We start from the raw sequence: 18,019 nt of genomic DNA, 5'->3' as shown, positions 1-18,019 counted from the left end.
ATTCTTGGTACAATTTAATAAGTTATCATGCGTAAATATGCATATTACATTTTAAGAGTGCAAAGTACCTAGTTAATTTATAGATGAATATACTCATGAGGGTTAACAGTATTAAAATAAATCTGATCAATACACAACCACAAAAATATTACCTTTATAACAGTTACATCAATTTCTATTAGATTAGTTACGCACAATGGTTCTAAAAATGATTTAAATATAAATGTCAGTAAATGGACCAAGTGGTCAAGCTGTATTTTCATGTACAATTATAATTTATGACTTTGGATCAACTCAACTTGAAAATGGAACTGATTGCAGAATGGGGTTTCACTTGAGTGTTTCAAACTACTTTGCACCAACAGCAACAAATAATTAATTAGAAAAGATATTGAAACTCAAGTTTTATTGGTCTGTTCAGCTGAAACAGTCACTGCTTCAATCAATGAAGTCATTGGCAGTTTATGAAAATTTGTCAAATTTTGTTTTGTGACTGAGCCATTACACAGAGTGCTGCAAGGAAATACAAAAATATTAGCACCTCTACTAATTATAATCAGCACCCTTCATATTCTTGCAATCAGTCCTGCTGAGTGCAAAACAAAAAGCTTTAGTAAAATGCACCTTTTATCAGAAATAGTCAAATCCTTCATTGCCGCAGCACTACTTAATTTACAAACATAAAACCTTTCAGTTTCAGGATAAACACTGACACTACAAAAACCAACTGCACTATTGAACTATATTGTTTACATTTGAAAAAATCATACACATGAGAAAACATAGATTTAACAAATATGTTCATTTCTTCCATAATCAAAACAAATTAGGTTATCTTTCTCTCAATTCAGAATCGAGTGTGCAAGAAAACCATTTGTTATAAAGGCGGTCATTTGGGATCTCAGAAGGAGGAAGGCTTGCATCCTTTAGGCCTTCTGGGTTCAATTACGATTAATAAGCGAGGTTTATGTGGCCAGAAGGGAACGATCACATCCAAAGAAAGACACAACCCCAGTGAGTATATAGTTCGGGGATTTCAGAATAGTGTGGGATTTGGTGCAAAGGGGAAAATATGCTTTTTGCTTACTTTTGTAAGGTCTTTTTGACAGGCTAAATTGAAGCTCAGGATCGGTGGCCAAGCACAAAGCAAAGAGTGACATAACAAAGAAACTCCACAAATTCATTGATTGGTCATTGCTGCCAATTTGACTATTATTGGTTACTTTCAGCTTCATAGTAAATAGGAGAAATATTTATAGATTATACACTGAAAGAAAATAGGAATTATTTTTAAAATATCAAAGAATTCTCAAAACTCGATATCAAAGAACTAAGTAAATGAAATGGACATGCAGGGCCTGGGAATGTGTCGTACCTGCATGATATGGGAGCTGGTGGACTTCACTGGGGGTCACAATGACTACATCTGTAAGAAGTGCTGGTTGCTTCAGGAACTCCGGCTCAGAGGTGATGAGCTAGAGTCTGAGTTTCAAAAACTGACATATCAGGAACAGGAAGAGTTACATGGATGTTGGGTTTCAAAAGGCAGTCACACTTGTTAGATTAACTACCTCTAATTCACTGAATGGTCAGAGACGGGAGGGTATGATGATGATGTGAGGCAGGAAGAGAGTTCCAAGTCCTGATTGAAGGGTCTAAGCTGGAAACATCTACTTTCCTACTCCTCTGATGCTGCCTGATCTGTTGTGTTCAAGGAGGCAGCGCTGAAGGAACCTCAGCCCTCAAGATTGTTTAACAAGTTTGAGATTCTTGCTCCCTTTGTAGATGAGAGGAGGGGTTATAGGGAAGATGAGTAAATTTGACCAAAGCACAATGGTACAGGGAGCCATTCAAGGGGTGGTGGGGAAGAAAAGAGCAATATCATTGTAGTCAGCTGGACAGGCATTGTTCTCTGTAGCTGGGATCAAGAGTTCTGAAGGCTATATTGCCTGCCTGGTGATAATGGGAACTGCAGATGCTGGAGAATCCAAGATAATGAAATGTGAGGCTGGATGAACACAGCAGGCCCAGCAGCATCTCAGGAGCACAAAAGCTGATGTTTTGGGCCTAGACCCCTCATCAGATGAAGGGTCTAGGCCCGAAACGTCAGCTTTTGTGCTCCTGAGATGCTGCTGGGCCTGCTGTGTTCATCCAGCCTCACATTTCATTATCTTGCCTGCCTGGTGCCTGGTTTCAGGATATCTCATCTGGGCTGCAGAGGAACCCGAAGTGGGCGGGAAAGATCCAGTTGTCATGGTCCACATAGGCACCAACAACATTGGTTAAAAAGAGGAATAATAATCTGCTGAGGGAGTACAAACAGCGAGGAGTTAGACTAAAAAGCAGAACCACAAAGGCAACATCTCTGGATTATGAGCCACTAACTAATTGGCACAGGGTCAACAAGATTAAAGAGGTAACTGCATAGCTCAAAGATTGGCTTTGGAAAAACAAGTTCAAATGAATGGGATATTGACATCAGTACTGGGGAGGGAGAGTGCTGCTCCAACAGAGCAAGTTCCACCTGAATCATGCTAGGATGAGTCCTGGTAAATCACATAATGATGTTGTAGATGAGGTTTCAAATTGAATTGGAGGGAGAAGGTTCAGTTGCATGGAAGATTATAAAATCAAAGGTCAAGGAGACGATAGAATTTCAGGTCAGTGATGGGTTTGATTGTTGCCGGAAAACAAAAGGGAAATGACAGAATGTGTAATGTCATATTGTATCAAAAAACCATGGAGGGTTATCCACTAAAGCAATATGGTACAGCTCAAAAATAAGACAGGTGCAATCGCTCTGATAGGATTATACTATAGGGCCTCCCAACAGCCACCGAGGAACAAATATTTTGGCAGATTATGAAAAGGTGCAATAAAAACAGATTCATCATTGTGGGTGACTTGAACATCCCCAATACTGGGACTTCCTGAGAGCAAGAGGCTCGGATGGGACAGAATTTGTTAAGTTTATCCAAGAGGGTTTCTTGAAACAGTGGATCGTCCAACTAAAGGAAGGGCCATACGGGGCCTTGTATTGGCTAATGAGCCTGGCCTGGTGACTGACCTTCCAATGGGACGGCAATTTGGAAACAATTATTACAGTTCCTCAAGTTTTAAAATAGCTATGAACAAGGATAACGTAGGACTTTGTGGGGAGGTACGAAAATGGGGGAGACTAAATGATACCAGTATTAGGAGCTGGGGAGGGCTGACTGGGGGGAGCTATCATCAGGCGTGTCAACATTTGACAGATGTGAAGTGTTCAAAGACTTACTTGTCAGAGTTCAGGACCGGCATTTTCCAATAAAGAAGGAAAAGAATGGCAAGGTGAGGAATCCTTGGATAATGAGGGAGGTTGTGAATTTAGTCCAAAGAGAGGGATAATGAGGGAGGTTGTGAATTTAGTCCAAAGAGAGAAAATAAGCATATGTAAGGTATAGGAAGCTAAAATCAGACAAGACCCATGAGGAATACAAAGAAAGCAGAAAAGAACTCAAGCAGGTAAATAGGAGAGCAAGAAAGGAGCATGTAATGACCTTGGCAAGTAGGATTAAAGAGAAACCCAAGGCATTCTACAGATAAATTAAAAAGAGGATAACTATGGAGAAGGTAGGACTACTCAAGGATAAAGGAGGGAACTTGTGCTTGGAGGCAGAGAATGTGGGTACGATCCTAAAAGAGTACTTTTGTGTCAGTATTCAGCCAGGAAAAGGCTATGGAGGATAGTAAGATTAGTGTGGAGCATGCTAATATTCCAAGGCATTTGGAGGTTAAAAAGAAGAAGTGGTGTTGGGTCTCCTGAAGAGCACTAAGGTGGATACTTCCCAGGGCCTAATGGTACCTACCCCAGGTTATTGAGAAGCAAGAGTAGAGATTGCTGGGGCCTTGACCAAGATCTTTGTATCCTCGTTAGCTACTGGAGGGGTCCCAGAGGACTGGCGAGTAGCTAATGTTGTTCCTCTTTTCAAGAAGGGAAATAGGGATAATCAAGCAAACTATAGACTGGTGAGTCTCACATCAGTGGTTGGGAAGCTTTTGGAGAGAATTCTTCGGAATACAACTTCTGTACATTTGGAAATGCATGGCCTAATTAGGGACAGTCAGCATAGCTTTGTGTAGGGCAGGTCACATCTTACTATCTTGATTGAATTTATCAAGAAAGTGACAAAGGTGATTGATTAGGGTACAGCAGTCAATGTTGTTTACATGGGCTTTTGAAAGGCTTTTGTCAAGGTCCTTCAGGGTAGGTTCATCCAGAAGATGAAGATGCATGGGATCCACAGTGACTTAGCCTTGTGGATTCAGAATTGGCTTGACCTTTGAAGGCACAGGGTAATGCTGAAATGGTGTTTTTCAGGCTACAGGCCCATGACTAATGGTGTTCTGCAGAGATCCGTACTGGGACCTCCGCTGTTTGTGTTATGTATAAATGACTTTGTTGGATGAAAACGTAGATGGGCAGGTTAATAAGTCTGCAAATGATACAAAGATTGTGGACTTGCAGATTATGTGGAAGGTTGTCAAAAGATACAGAGGGGTATAGATCAGTTGCAGATATGGGCAAAGAAATAACAGATGGAGATTAATCCAGGTAAATGTGAGGTTTCACACTTTGGGAGATCAAATCTTAAGGAAAAGTATGTAATTAACGGCAGGACTCTGAACAGCAGTGATGTGCAAAAGGATCATGGGATTCAAGTCCACAGGTCCCTGAAAGTGGCCACACAAGTAGATCGGGTCATGAAGGCAGCGAATGGTATTCTTACCTTTATTGGTTTGGGAATTGAGTACAAGTGTGAGGATGTCATTTTGCAGTTTTCTAAGACTTTGGATAGGCCACACTTAAGAGTACTGCAGTCAAAGAACAAAGAAACCAACAGCACAGGAACAGGCCCTTTGGCCCTCCAAGCCTGCGCCGATCAAGATCCTCTGTCCAACCTGTCATCTATTTTCTAACGGTCTGTGTCCATTTGCTCCCTGCCCATCCATGTACCTGTCCAAATATACCTTAAAAGATACAACAATTCTGGTTGTCACATTACAGGAAGTGGAGGCTTTGGATAGGGTACAGAAGAGGTTTACTAAGATACAGAGATAACAAGGTGTAGAGGTGGACAAACACAGCAGCATCAGAGGAGCAGGAAGGCTGACGTTTCGGGCCTAGACCCTTCTTCAGAAAATGTATCAGGAGACTGCCTGGATTATTAGGGTAATTGGATGAGATATAAGGAGAGGCTTGAAAAACTTAGGTTGTTTTCTCTTGGGCAATGGAGGCTGAGGGGATACTTGATAGTCATTTAGAAAAATGTGAGACGCATAGATGTTCATAATATTTTTCCCCAAGAGTTAAAATGTCTAATACCAATAGGTATACATAAGAAGTGAGAGGGACAAGTTCAAAGGAGATTGGGGGGTGGGGGGCAGGGTTTATTTGACACAGAATGTGGTAGGAGTGCAGAACGCTCTGCTTGGGGTGGTGATAGAGGTAGTTACACTAAGGGTGTGTAAGGGACTTTTAGATAAGCAGACAAATTGAGGGGTGAAAGATATAGGACAGATGTCAGAGGTGGTTTCTTAACTCAGACAGTAGTAAGGGAATGGAATGCTTTGCCTGCAACGGTAGTAGATTCGCCAACTTTAGGTACATTTAAGTTGTCATTGGATAAGCATATGGACGTACATGGAATAGTGTAGGTTAGATGGGCTTCAGATTGGTATGACAGGTCGGCACAACATCGAGGGCCGTGCTGTAATGTTCTATGTTCTATGAATGTGTAAGAAATGGAGGGATAGGGACCATGGGCATCAGCAGGGATTAGTTTCATTTCACATCATGTTCACCACATCATCGTAAGTTGAAGGGTCCCGTTCATATGATGTACAGTTTTACAGTCAATGTTCTGAAAAATTGTGGAGAAATTCAATAGTGGAACAAGCTTAAATGCTTTATATCTTAATGCATGGAGCCTTCAGAATAGGGTAAATAAACTAATGGCACAAATTAAGATAAATGAATGATCTCATAGCTAGTATAAAAACATGGTTACGAAGAGGTCAAAACTGGGAACTTTGAGCGATATTTGATCTTTAAGAGTGACAGGAGAGATGGAAAAAGTGTTGGGGTAGCACTGTTAATTAAAGATGAAATGAGGACAGTTATATGAGATGATCCAGATTTGGATGATGTAGAGTCCCATTTGGGTTGTCGGGGGGGTAACAAAAAACAGCAAGACAAAGACAACATTGGGAGGAGCAGTCTACAGATACCCAAACCGTAGCTATGCTGTGGGAAAGGCTATAAAACACAAATAACAGAAGTATTTAAAAAGAAGAGAGCAACAATTATGGGCGACTTTTATCTTCATATTGATTGGATTAATCAGATTGGAAAGGGTAGCTATGACAATGAACTCAGGGAATGCATAAGGGATAGAACAAAGAACAGAGAACAAAGAAAATTATAGCACAGGAACAGGCCATTCAGCTCTCCAAACCTGTGCTGATCCAGATCCTCTAACTAAACCTGTCACCTATTTTTCAAGAGATAATGGGAACTGCAGATGCTGGAGAATTCCAAGATAATAAAATGTGAGGCTGGATGAACACAGCAGGCCAAGCAGCATCTCAGGAGCACAAATGCTGTCCACATTGGACTTCACCAGTTTCAAAATCTCCCCTTCCCCTACTGCATCCCTAAACCAGCCCAGTTCGTCCCCTCCCCCCACTGCACCACACAACCAGCCCAGCTCTTCCCCCCAACCCACTGCATCCCAAAACCAGTCCAACCTGTCTCTGCCTCCCTAACCGGTTCTTCCTCTCACCCATCCCTTCCTCCCACCCCAAGCCGCACCTCCAGCTACCTACTAACCTCATCCCACCTCCTTGACCTGTCCGTCTTCCCTGGACTGACCTTTCCCCTCCCTACCTCCCCACCTATACTCTCTCCACCTATCTTCTTTACTCTCCATCTTCGGTCCGCCTCCCCCTCTCTCCCTATTTATTCCAGTTCCCTCTCCCCATCCCCCTCTCTGATGAAGGGTCAAGGCCCGAAACGTCAGCTTTTGTGCTCCTGATATGTTGCTTGGCCTGCTGTGTTCATCCAGCCTCACATTTTATTACCTATTTTTCAAGGATCTGTATCCCTCTGCTCCCTGCCCAATCATGAATCTGTCTAGATACATCTTAAATGGCACTACCCTACCCGCCTCTAACGCCTCCACTGGCAACGCATTCCAGGCACCCACCACCCCCTGCATGAAGAACTTTCCACGCATGTCTCCCTTAAACTTTTCCCCTCTCACCTTGAAGTCGTGACCCCGAGTAATTGAGTCCCCGACTCTGGGGAAAAAGCATCTTGCTATCCACCCTGTCTGTACCCCTCATGATTTTGTCGATCTCAATCAGGTCCCCCCTCAATCTCCATCTTTCTAATGAAAATAATCCTAATCTACTCAACCTCTCTTCTGAGCTAGCACCCTCCATACCAGGCAACACCCGGGTGAACTCCTCTGCACCCTCTCCAAAACATCCACATCCTTTTGGTCATGTGGCGACCAGAACTGTACGCAGTATTCCAAATGTGGTCAAACCAAAGTCCTTTACAACTGTAAACTGACCTGCCAACTCTTGTACTCAGTACCCCATCCGATGAATGAAAGCATGCCGTATGCCTTCTTGACCACTCTATCAACCTGTGTTGTCACCTTCAGGGTCCAATGGGCCTGAACACCCAGATCTCTCTGTACATCAATTTTCCCCAGGGCTTTTCCATTTACCATATAGTGTGCTCTTAAATTGGATCTTCCAAAATGCATCACCTCGCATTTGCCTGGATTGAACTCCATCTGCCATTTCTCCGCCCAACTCTCCAATCTATCTATATTCTGCTGCATTCGCTGACAGTCCCCTTCATTATCTGCTTCTCCACTAATCTTAGTGTTGTCTGCAAACTTGCTAATCAGGCCATCTATACCTTCCTCCAGATCATTTATGTATATTACAAACAACAGTGGTCCTGACACAAAACCCTGTGGAACACCACTGGTCGCAGTTCTCCATTTTGAGAAACTCCCTTCCACTACTACTCTCTGTCTCCTGTTGCCCAGCCAGTTCTCTATCCATCTAGCTTGTACACTCCAGACCCCTTTCGACTTCACTTTCTCCATCAGCCTACCATGGGGAACCGTATCAAACGCCTTACTCAAGTCTAGCACATGACATCGACACCCCTTCCTTCATCTATCAGCTTTGTTGCTTCCTCAAAGAATTCTATCCAGTTGTTAAGACATGATGTTCCCTGCACAAAACCATGCCGCCTATCACTAATAAGCCCATAGGCTTATTCGGATAATTGTCATGGAGTCAGCAGGGATATGGCAGAATGGATCTGGTAATGAAGCAGGTTTAATAAATGACCTCTGAATAAAAGATTCGCTCTGAAGTAGTGATCATAACATGATAGATTTTAACATTCAGTTCAAGAGTGAGAAACTTGGAAGCAACTGTATTTAACTTAAATAAAGGGAATTATGATAAAATGAGGATAGAGTTAGATGAAGCGAACTGGGCTGATGATTAGCAGGAATGACAGTAAGCAAGCATTTAAGGAGGTAATTCATGACTCCCAGCAAAAATACACCCCAGTAAGGAGGAAAGATTCAAACAGAGGGAGAAACCGACCAGGGCTAACCAAGGAAATTAAGGTAACCATAAAGTTGCAAGAAAAAGGAGATAAGGGGGCAAGAATCAATGATAGCCTCAAATAGTGAGATAAATTCAGAATCCAGCAAAGGTGAAACAGAACATAGAACATTACAGCACAGTACAGGCCCTTCGGCCCTCGATGTTGTGCCGACCTGTCATACCGATCTCAAGCCCATCTAACCTAAACTATTCCATGTACGTCCATATGCTTATCCAATGACGACTTAAATGTGCCTAAAGTTGGCGAATCTACTACCGTTGTAGGCAAAGCGTTCCATTCCCTTACTACTCTCTGAGTGAAGAAACTACCTCTAACATCTGTCCTATATCTTTCACCCCTCAATTTAAAGCTATGCCCCCTCGTGCTCGCTGTCACCATCCTAGGAAAAAGGCTCTCCCTATCCACCTATCTAACCCTCTGATTATTTTATATGTTTCAATTAAGTCACCTCTCAACCTTCTTCTCTCTAATGAAAACAGTCTCAAGTTCCTCAGCGTTTCCTCGTAAGACCTTCCCTCCATACAAGGCAATATCCTAGTGAATCTCCTCTGCACCCTTTCCAAAGCTCCACATCCTTCTTATAATGCGGTGACCAGAACTGTACGCAATACTCCAAGTGCAGCCGCACCAGAGTTTTGTACAGCTTCACCATAATCTCTTGGTCCCGCAACTCGTTCCCTCTAATAATAAAAGCTAAAACACTGTATGCCTTAACAGCCGTGTCAACTTGGGTGGCAACTTTCAAGGATCTGTGTACATGGACACTGAGATCTCTCTGCTCATCTACACTACTAAGAATCTTACCATTAGCCCTGTACTTTGCCTTCTGGTTACTCCTACCAAAGTGCATCTCCTCACACTTGTCTGCATTAAACTCCATTTGCCACCTCTCAGCCCAGCTCTGCAGCTTATCTATGTCTCTCTGCAACCTACAGCATCCTTCGTCACCATCCACAACTCCACTAAACTTAGTGTCGTCTGCAAATTTATTAACCCATCCTTCTACACCCTCATCCAGGTCATTTATAAAAATGACAAACAGCAGTGGATCCAACACCGACCCTTGCGGTACACCACTAGTGACTGGTCTCCAGGATGAACATTTCCCATCAACTACCACCCTCTCTGTCTTCTTTCAGCAAGCCAATTTCCGATCCAAATTGCTATATCTCCCACAATTCAATTCCTCTGCATTTTGTATAATAGCCTATTGTGCGGAACCTTATTGAACACCTTGCTGAAATCCATATACACCACATCAACTGGTTTACTCTCATCCACCTGTTTGGTCACCTTCTCAAAGAACTCAATAAGGTTTGTGAGGCACGACCTTCCCTTCACAAAACCGTGCTGACTATCTCTAATCAATTTATTCTTTTCTATATGATTATAAATCCTATCCCTTATAACCTTTTCCAACACTTTACCAACAACCGAGGTAAGGCTCACTGGTCTATAATTACCAGGGTTGTCTCTACTCCCCTTCTTGAACAGGGGAACCACATTTGCTATCCTCCAGTCGTCTGGCACTATTTCTGTAGACAATGACGAGTTAAAGATCAATGCCAAAGGCTCGGCAATCTCCTCCCTGGCTTCCCAGAGGATCCTATGATAAATCCCATCCGGCCCAGGGGACTTATCTTTCTTCACCCTCTGAACGATTTCTAATACCTCTTCCTTGTGAACCTCAATCCCACCTAGTCTAGTAGCCTGTATCTCAGTATTCTCCTCAACAACATTGTCGTTTTCTAGAGTGAATACTGTTGAAAAAAAAACAAAGGACAATACAGCTCAGAAATAGCCCTTTGGCTCTCCAAGCCTGCACCAACACATTTTTCCCGACGATATGATAACTGTCTTGACTTTCAGGATCTGGATCCCTCTATTCCTTTGTTATTCACATCCATCCTCTCTCCCACCTATCTGCCCCACCCATCCCACTGACCAATCCCCACCACTCACTACCTGCACTCACCTATCACCATCCCACCTACCTTCCCAGCTCCACCCCTCTTTGGTCTATTTATTTCCCAGCTCCCTTCCCATTGCCCATTTCTTAAGAAGGGTCCCCACACTAAACGTCAACTTTCCTGCTCCTCTGATACTACCTGGCCTGCTGTGTTCCACCAGCTCTTCACTGTGTTGTCTCTGACTCCTCCATCTGCAGTTTTTGCTACCTCCATGTATTCATCCAGATGCTTCTTGAATGTTGCTATTGTTTGTGCTTCCACCACCACCACCTCTGGCAGTGCGTTCCAGGGACTCATCACCCTTTGTGTGAAAAATTTGCGTCGCATATTCTTTAAAACTTCATCCCCAAACCTGCATCTTGAATCTGCGTCCCCCAATAATTGACCTCTCCACCCGACGAAAAAGTCTCATACTTGCAACTCTATCCATGCCATTCACAATCTTACAAACTTCTACTAGGTCATCTCTCAACCTCTTGCGTTCCAGTGAAACCAAACCAGTTTATCCAACTTTTCTTCATAGCAAAAACTCCCTATACCAGGCAACATCCTGGCACATCTCTTCTGTACCTCTTTCAAAGCATCTGCATCCTTCTGGCAGTGTGGTGGCCAGGACTGTACACAATATTCCAAGTTTGGCCTAATTAACTATTAAGCTGCAGCATAACTTGTCTATCCTTCTACTCAATGCCCCTTCCAATGAAGGCAATGCATGCCATAGGCCTTCTTTACTACCTTATCTACATGCACTGCCATCTTCAGTAATCTGTAGACCTGCACACCCAAATCCCTCTGCAAAGGAATACTCCTAAGGGTTCTGCCATTTTTGCCACCTGTACTCGACCTTCTCAAATGCATCACCTCACATTTGTCTGGATTAAACTCCATCTGACATTTTTATGCCTAAGCCTCCAACTGATCTATATCCTGCTGTATCCTCTGACAATCCTCCTCACTATCCGCAACTCCACCAATCAACTACAAACTTACAAATTAAAGTGGCCACATTTTCCTCCAAATCATTTACATCGAACACAAACCACAGAGGTCTCAGCACCGATCCCTGTGGAACATCACTAGTCCTGGCCCACCATTCTGAAAAACATCCTTCCACTGCCACCCTCTGTCTCCTATGACAGAGCCAGTTCTGTATCCATCTAGTCAGCTCACCAGGTACCATGTGACTTCACCTTTTGTACCAGTCGGCCATGAAAGACCTTGTCAAAGGCTTTAGTGAAGTCCATGTAGACAACATCAAACACTTTTCACTCAATCAACTTTGTCACCTCCTCAAAAAACCTGATGCATGACTTCCTCCACACAAAACCATGCTGTCTGTCACCAATGAATCCATTTGCTTCGAGGAGAACAGAAGAGTTAATAAAGACAGAGAAAACAAATTACGAGGGCAAATTTGCAATGAATATAAAAACTGGCATAAGAACGTCCAAAAACATCTAAAAAAGAGGAGAGAGGTCAAAGTGGAAATAGGTCCCTCAAGGAGTGCTGCTGAAGAGGTGGTTTTGGGGAACATGCTGACTGAGGAATTAAAAACTGAAAAAACTGTGGATGCTGTAAATCAGGAACAAAAACAGAAGTTGCTGGAAAAGCTCAGTAGGTCTGGCAGCATCTGTGAAGGAAAAAAAAAGTTAACATTTTGGGTCTGGTAACCCTTCCTCAGAACGGTTTTCAGGAAGGGTCACAGGACCCGAAACATTAACTCTGATTTTTTTTCTTCACAGATGCTGCCAGGCCTGCTGAGCTTTTTAGGCAATGTCTGTTTGAGTGACAGAGGAATTAAGTGGATATTTTGAATCAGTTTTTCCAGCGAAAGATACTTCAAACATTCCATTCACATGGAAGAATGCTGGGTTTGGAATTATGTACCACTAACAGCACTTAACACAAACTAAATAATGACAGTGTTAGACAAACTAATGTGCTAAAGGCAGATAAACTCCCGGCCCTGATGGCTTGCAACCTAGAATTCTAAGAGGCAACTATAGAGATAATGGATACATTGATTGTAATTTACCATAAGTCCTTGGATTCTGGAGAATTACCAGAAAATTGTTCACGTGACATTGAGATTTGGCTAATTCTCGGAAACATTTAGTGGACATAAAGGGTCCCTTTTTAGGTTGGTGATCTGTGAAAGGTTGAGTTTCACAGGGATCAGTGCTGAAACTGCAACTGCTGACAATATGTTAATGACTTGGAAGAAGGAAGTGATGAACTGTAGCCAAATTTGCAGATGACACCAAAATATTTGGAAAGGCAAGTTATGATGGGTATATAAACTGCTTACAGAGAGATACTGATACATTGAGCAGGTGGGCAAAAGTTGGTAAATGGATTATATTGGGGGAAACGTGAAGTTGCTCATTTTGGAAGGGAGGACAAAAGAACAGAATACTCTTTGAATGGAGAAAAACTACAGAAAGCTGCAACACAAAGGGACTTGGGGTCTTGTGCATGAAATGCAGAAAGCTAACACACAGGTGCAGCAGGTAATCACGAAAACAAATAAATCATAAGCCCTTATTTCACAGGGCCTGAAGTGTAACAAGTAGGCAAGCCTTACTGCAACTGCAAAAGGTCCTGGTGAGACAATATCTGGAGTACTATGAGCAGCTTTGGCCCTTTATTTAAGGTATCAATTTATTGGAGACTGTTCTTGGAAGGATCTCGAAGATGATCCCTAGTAGGGAGGGATTATTTTATGAGCAACGCTGAACAGATTGGGTCTCTAATCACTGGAGTTTCGAAGAATGAGAGGTAATCACGTTAAAACATTTGGATTTTTAAGGGGCATGACAGAGTAAATGCGGAGAGGATGTTTTCTCTTGAGGGAGAGTCTGGGACCAGAGGGCAACTTACAACTGAGAACAGGAGGAATTTCTTCTCCCAGAGGCTTCAGAATCTTTGGGGTTACTTACCACAGAGAGCTGTGGGGGTAGATCCCTTTTTTATATTTAAGGATGAGACAGGTAGTCTTGATCAGTCAGGGAATCAAGGGTTATGGGGAAGGACAGGAAAGTGGAAAGAATGAGTAGTAGTTGGATCAGCTATGACTCGATTGTATGGCAGAGCAGGAGACAAGGGCCAAATGGCCTACTTCTGCACCTACTTAGAACAGAGAACATGGAACAATACAGCGCAGAACAGGCCCTTCGGCCCTCGATGTTGCACCAACCTGTGAACTAATCTAAGCCCCGCCCCTACACTATCCCATCATCAAATTCAAATCCCATCATCAATTTCAATTTCTTACGGACTTAATAAATAATTCAGTCCTTAATGAAAAGCCATTAACTTAGAGATATCGTGTATACTTATTAAAATTCACATGTGTAAAGTTGCTGTCACATTTCACTTTATTCTATATCCTGATATTTTTCTTCACAAATGCTGCCAGATCTGCTGAGCTTTTCCAGCAACTTCTGTTTTTGTTACTGATTTACAGAATCCACAGCTCTTTGGTTTTTAATAGTGAAAAAATTCCTTTGTCCCATCTCCAACACAAGCATACCCTCCTATGAATGTGCACTCCAGAACTGCACACAACACTCTCGCCGTGGCCTCACCAATATTTTTACACAGTTCCAACATAACCTTCCTGCTTTTAAAGCTTAACCCTCAGCTAATAAAAAGAAGTCTATCACTCGGTTGATTCGGGGTATGGAGGACTGTCTTCTGAGGAGAGGATGAGTATTTTGGGCTTGTGCACATTGAAGTTTAGAAGAAGAGGTGACCTTACTGAAACATACAAGATTCTGAGGACCTGACATGATAGATGCTGAAAGGTTGCTTCTCTTAGTGGGGCAGTCCAGAACAAGTGGGCAAAATCTCAGAATATGGTGCCAAGCCATTTAAGACTCTAAGAAGCTTGAATTTTACTCTTAAGCAGGTGCTGAATCTGTGGAATTCTTTACCCCAGAGGGCTGCTGAACTGCTTAGTCATCAAGTGAGTTCAAGGCTGACACACAAACTGTTAATTAGTTGGGGAATCAAAGGCTATGGGGAAAAAGGCAACAAAGTGAAGTTGACGAACATTACAAATGATTAAGATTATGACTGATGTAAAGAAGGACTAAATGGCCTAATTCTGCTCCTATATCTTGTAGCCTTCGAAGGACTTTGTGTTCTGTGAAATCCTGAAACCCTGAGATTGCAAAAGGCACTCTACTGATACAAGTCTTGCATTCTTTACTGATTTTAGTGAGCGTGCTTTCAGATCGGCATCATGACAGATGGTACTTAGCCTGATAATTTACATGTTTTCGTTGAAATCTTAACCAGATCATGAAGATTCTGCTCCATTTAAAATCCTAACTACATGCATAATTTCAGCTTTCTTGTTTTTTTTTCACTTTTAAAGTACCCACTCCATTATTGGTTAGCATTTCTATCTACCTTTATTCTGCATTGTTTACCCCAAAGGTCTGACCAGGTCCCTTTTTCGTTTTCCCAACTGGCACTGGAAATCAAGAATGCTTTTGTTTATTTTTAGCACACTTAACCAAAATTTTTAAACTTCGAATGATGCTCAGCCGACCAGTTTATAACAAATATAGAATAATTAATACCCAAGAAATGATGAAAAGGCAATTATATCAAAGAAGGACGATGACATAACAACAGCTTAAAAAGACAACTTGGATGTAACATTTTGTTTAATAAGGGCAGGAGCTGAGTTACTGGGCAGTTTATGATCAGCACAGGCCTACTGGACAGTTGACAGTAAATGGTGAGTTACTGGGCAGGCAAAAGACCACAATGAGTCACCAGGGCAATCCTTTTACATTTTACTATCCCTTCTGAAAATGAAGGCATCAATGGAAGCAATCCACGCTCATGATGACCTGACTCTGACTGATACAAGTTCCTGTTTAACAAAGTCAGAGAAAATTTCTACGGCACGTTGCACTAGAGTTTGCCGATTTGTGTCGATACGAACACTACTTTGTTTTTTGAAAAGCTCATGATATTACCAATAGGTTTATTTCTGAAACATCAGTGATTCATTAAATGAAGAAAACAGAAGGTGTAAATTCATTCTTACGCAAAATGCTCTTTCCTGCTTTTCACTTGATATTTCAATACAAAACAAACTTTAGCATTCTTTTCAAAATTCATTCATACATTTAATTGCATCTTTGATCCGCTTGACTGGGCCTGAAACTTGCAACATTGGCAGCAAATCTCAAACACTGTATTTTGATTGATTGACAAGAGGGCTGAAAGTTATCTTCCCCAGTCAATCTCTGAGTCAGGTACTGAAGTCTGATGTCAGAGACATTTTTCCACATGGAATGAAGAATAGGCCCTTATGGAGTGCAGCAAAGGATGTGAATGTAGACTGACCACTCAAATCATTAGTGGAGCCAATTATCACCTGTGTCATAGAACATAGAACAAGACAGCGCAGAACAGGCCCTTTGGCCCTCGATGTTGCGCCGACCTGTGAACTAATTTCTGACCCTCCACTGCACTATCCCATCACCATCCATATGCTTATCCAAGGACTGTTTAAAAGCCCCTAATGTGGCTCAGTTAACTGCATTGGCAGGCAGGGCATTCCACGCCCTTACCACTCTCGGAGTAAAGAACCTGCCTCTGACATCTGTCTTAAATCTATCACCCCTCAATTTGCAGCTATGCCCCCTCATACAAGCTGAAGTCATCATCCTCAGAAAAAGACTCTCACTGTCCACTCTATCTAATCCTCTGATCATCTTGTATGTCCCTATTAAATCCCCTCTTAGCCTCCTTCTCTCCAATGAGAACAGACCCAAGTCCCTCAGCCCTTCTTCATCGGGCCTGCGCTCCAGACCAGGCAACATCCTGGTAAATCTCCTCTGCACCTTTTCCAATGCTTCCACACCCTTCCTGTAATGGGGCGACCAGAACTGCATGCAATATTCCAAATGAGGCCGCACTAGCGTTTTGTACAGTTGCAGCATGACATCATGGCTCCGGAACTCAATCCCTCTACCAATAAAACCTAACACACTGTAAGCCTTCTTAACAGCACTATCAGCCTGGTGGCAACTTTCAGGGATCCATGTACATGGACACCAAGATCCCTCTGCACATCCACACTACCAAATATCTTTCCCCTGACCCGGTATTCTGCCTTCTTATTATTCCTCCCAAAGTGAATCACCTCACATTTATCTGCAATGAACTCCATTTGCCACCTTTCGGCCCAATTCTGCAGTTTATCCAAGTCCCCGTGCAATCTGCAACATTCTTCCACACTGTCCACCACTCCACTGACTTCAGTGTCATCTGCAAACTTACTAACCCATCCACCTAAGCCTGCGTCCAAGTCATTTATAAAAATGACAAACAGCAGTGGTCCCAAAACAGATCCTTGAGACACACCACTAGTAACCGGACTTCAGGCTGAATATTTTCCATCAACCACCACTCATTGCCTTCTTACAGAAAGCCAGTTTCTAATCCAAAGTGCTAAATCTCTCTCAATCCTGTGCCTCTGTATTTTCTCCAACTGTTCACAACTTACAAAGTTAATCATAGTACATATGAAATATTATAATTCAGACAAAAAATTCAACTTTGTCTCTTCTGTAATCATTCTATGATTTATGCATTGATCAGTATTTCACAAGGAAAAATTTAAAATGCAAGAATTAATATCCAGTCAAGAATCCTGTCTCTACTTCAGTCATTTTGATGAGGTTTCGGAACTCTACATAACTGCCACGAACAACAAATCCAAATGAAAAATGTCAAAATGAAGAAATAATATGTTTGCTGAATTTAAGTTTCCTATTCTGAAGTTAGACACCTAAATATTGAAAATTAATTTTAAAAGTAATGAATTTAACCTCAATGTCTTGCTCACATTCACAGTTTAAACTTTTCTGTACCAGAAAAATAAAACTAATAAACCACAGGCTGCACACAAGGGGGTGCTAAAGAGCTACATTTGAGTCCTACAACCCCTCTTCAGACCAGCCTTGAAACAAAAACTGCTTTTTCTCTCAGACCTGCTGAGCTCCTCCAGCGCTGTTTTTGTTTCTGATTTTCAGCATCCATAGTTCTGTGTGTTTGTACAAGTTACTTCTCATTGCTTGCAGCAGCTCTTGTAGTTCTATGTTAATTGCAATGGCTTCTATGAACACATTTCATCAACTTTCAATGTAAAAGCAAGAACCATTTAATCTAGCCTGCAAATTTGAAGAATTTTGTGAAAAGTGATGCATGGAAGATAAGAATCTAAACACACTGAAGTTTTAAACAAGGGCAAATTGGGAAGAAATACACTTTTAAAAAATGTCTGAAACAGAGCACTAATTCAATTAGTCAACAC

At 42.1% G+C, this 18,019-nt stretch overlaps 1 protein-coding gene across 6 annotated transcripts in view; it reads right to left on the bottom strand.

Moving 5' to 3' along the window:
* Positions 1-18,019, bottom strand: part of osbpl8 (oxysterol binding protein-like 8) — a 332,940-nt gene that overhangs the window by 184,474 nt on the left and 130,447 nt on the right. The gene's annotated exons all lie outside the window — the stretch shown is intronic.

This window comes from Stegostoma tigrinum, chromosome 18, assembly GCF_030684315.1.
Source record: "Stegostoma tigrinum isolate sSteTig4 chromosome 18, sSteTig4.hap1, whole genome shotgun sequence".
Lineage (NCBI taxonomy): Eukaryota > Metazoa > Chordata > Chondrichthyes > Orectolobiformes > Stegostomatidae > Stegostoma > Stegostoma tigrinum.
This window is presented reverse-complemented; position numbering and strand designations above follow the sequence as displayed.